The sequence below is a fragment of the Camellia sinensis genome, chromosome 9, assembly GCF_055761805.1.
Source record: "Camellia sinensis isolate YWXY chromosome 9, ASM5576180v1, whole genome shotgun sequence".
Lineage (NCBI taxonomy): Eukaryota > Viridiplantae > Streptophyta > Magnoliopsida > Ericales > Theaceae > Camellia > Camellia sinensis.
In genome coordinates, this window is record NC_138969.1 from 16,450,113 (window position 1) to 16,453,087 (window position 2,975).

The following is a 2,975-nucleotide window of genomic DNA, read 5'->3' on the forward strand; positions in this document are numbered from 1 at the left end:
ATCACAATAAATAGTGTAATTTAAACCCGTTTCCGGAATTATCAAGACCCGTGCGGTGGTCAATCTAGTCTTAAGTTTTTGGAATGATTTTTTACAAGCCTCACTTCACACAAATTTGATACCATTCCTAGTCAACCTAGTCAAAGGTGCAGTGTCACACCCCAAACCCGCCCCTAAAAGTTTGGGCATGACCACTTCAGAAACGGACATTTAACTTGATATATATATATATATATATATATGAGATATGGGGCCTGAACGGACGCATTAATATTTTAAAATAACAGAAAACCATCTCCATTGAGCTATAGCTACCATGCCAGGATCACTAACGGAACACAAGGCAAATAAACATACAGTGACGTGCATCTGAGAATTTAGCTATATGCTTATACACATACATATACAGACCCAGCCCTCAAGATTGGGCGTATAACAAAAGCATTGAAAGGTAAAAGGATTATATACACTTCCTCTTTAGACAAACAATCAGGGTACAAAATCAAAAGTTTAGCAAAAAGCCATAAAATGAGTTGCCTTCATCTAAGTGCCTGGACACCCTGAGGTTGACATAAGAGGAACGGATGCCTTGGGTTGAGACTGACCTCCAGGTGGAGTGCCTACAGAAATAGACATAACATAAAGTGAGCCAAACTCAGTGAATAGTAGTACGTAACAATTTAACAATTAACTTGAATTACAATGTACATGTACAAGGGCAGAGGACATATAGTTAGCTTTATCCTGTAATCATTTTTAGAATGGCCTTAGGCCTATGGTTTTCAGCCCTTAAACAGAACGACATTAAGCCCTTAAACAGACGGCATTAAGCGCTTTTCTTGCATGTATGAACTCAAGAAGTGGCTCGCACGGATTCTAGAGGTGACTCGCATGGCAGCACTTAGTTCCCTGCAGCACTTTGTTTCATACTAACAGATCATACAGAATGGCCATAGGCCCAGATGTCACAAATTGGCCATAGGCCTCACAGATGTTACAGAACGGCTATAAGCCTCATAACTTTCACAGAACGGCCATAGGCCTCATAACTTTCACATCGGCTTTAAGCCCAGTTCACATATGTATGAACTCAAGAGGTGACTCGTACGGATTGTAGAGGTGGCTCGCATTGCAGCACTTAGTTCCGTATAGCACTTTGTTCCATACCAGAAATCATTAGGTCTTAAAGACCGAACCATCCATATCATGTCAGAGCATAGCATAACTAGAACAGATAAACAGAACAAATTCATACATATTCTTAATTATGCTTAAATCATAAACAGAAATCAGAGTTCATACATGATTATACTTGGTACTTTCAATAGCGCTAACAAATCAATATAGGGCATACTTGTTAGTTCCATAATGGAACCTCTGGTACCGGGAACTTGTAACATACTTGAACCACAGTAATATTACCCCCGGGCAAGGGCTATAAGACCACGGTATTCTTACCCCTTGGTAAGGGTCTTGTGCTAAGAATGCCATGAATACTTATATATATATATATGGACAATCATTCATTAATTCAAAACATAACATATCAGAAAATAGAACATTTCTTGCCATATCATGTCATTATAGTACGCTTAACAAAGACAGAACAATTTATATTCTAACGTGGGTTACATAATGATGTTAAACCTTTGCATTCATGTCGTAGATTCTAAACGACCTCGGGTCCATACGTAACACAACAGAATAATCTTGTATTCATGCAGATACCATTGTTCAAGGATGAACATAAGTTCCATTTATTCTTTAAGAAGTAACGTAGTATGCTAATAAATAATAGAGGGTTAATATTTGTTATTGATAGAACAAAAAGATTCCAAAGTCATACCGATGTGCGCAAATCTTTCAATGTTCATATAAGTTCACACTGATTTCCAATCGTCATAAATGTTTGTGTACCACTTACGAAGAACAGAGTGTTAGTGACAATAATTACCAACAGTAAATAAAATATACATTTCTGTACTGCTACTCACAGTGATCGGCTCCCGGTAGCAATGGGACGGTGTCCTCGTTTCGACCTACAGCATAGTGCATAACACATAATATGAGATTATACTCGATCCTTTACTTATTCTCTTTGATCATTCGATCAATTAGCCATGGTGGTACACAAACATTCCTTAACTTAATTCCTTGTTTTTCCCCTTTAAATGCACAGAACAAGGGACTAAATTATGCCAGAAACACATACAAAGGTCGGGTTATTACATGCAGCTAGTTTAGAGAAGTCCCCAACAAAACGTCGATAATACCCTGCTAACCCCAAGATACTCCGGATCTCAAAAACATTCTTGGGTTGTTCCCAATCTTGTACGGCATCTATCTTTGAGGAGTCTATTGTTACTCCCTCTCTTGATACTACGTGCCCCAAAAATTTTACCTCGGTTAACCAAAACTCGCATTTCTCAAACTTGGCATACAAACAGCGTTTCTCAAGCAATTCAAGCACTACCCGTAAGTGAGCCTCATGTTCCTCCTCGGAGGTTGAATAAATTAAGATGTCATCCATAAAGACGACCACAAAACGGTCCAAGTATTCTCGAAAAATTTTGTTCATCAAATCCATAAAGGAAACAGGCGCATTGGTTAACCCAAAAGGCATTACAAGGAATTCATAGTGGCCATAACGCATACGAAAGGTTGTTTTCTGAATGTCCTCCTCCCAGACTCTCAACTGATGGTATCCTGACCTCAAATCTATTTTTGAGAAGCAACGAGACCCTCTAAGTTGGTCAAAGAAATCATCTATTCTGGGTAGAGGATACTTGTTCTTAATTGTAACTCTATTCAACTTGCGGTAATCAATACACAACCGCAATTACCCATCCTTTTTCTTCACAAAGAGAGCCAGCACTCCCTAAGGCGATGTACTAGGGCAAATGAAGCCCTTGTCTAAAAGTTCTTGGAGTTGAATCTTCAACTCATGCAATTTGGCGGGTACAAATCTATATGGT

At 38.7% G+C, this 2,975-nt stretch overlaps 1 long non-coding RNA gene across 1 annotated transcript; it reads right to left on the minus strand.

The window, feature by feature from the left end:
- Positions 1-329: 329 nt before the first annotated feature.
- LOC114271077 (uncharacterized) lies at positions 330-2,041 on the minus strand. The gene is made up of 3 exons (XR_014341031.1): positions 1,995-2,041; positions 1,847-1,919; positions 330-620 (listed from the first exon to the last, which is right to left on the minus strand). It is a non-coding gene; the product is annotated as an uncharacterized LOC114271077 (long non-coding RNA).
- Between the last annotated feature and the right edge of the window lie 934 nt (positions 2,042-2,975).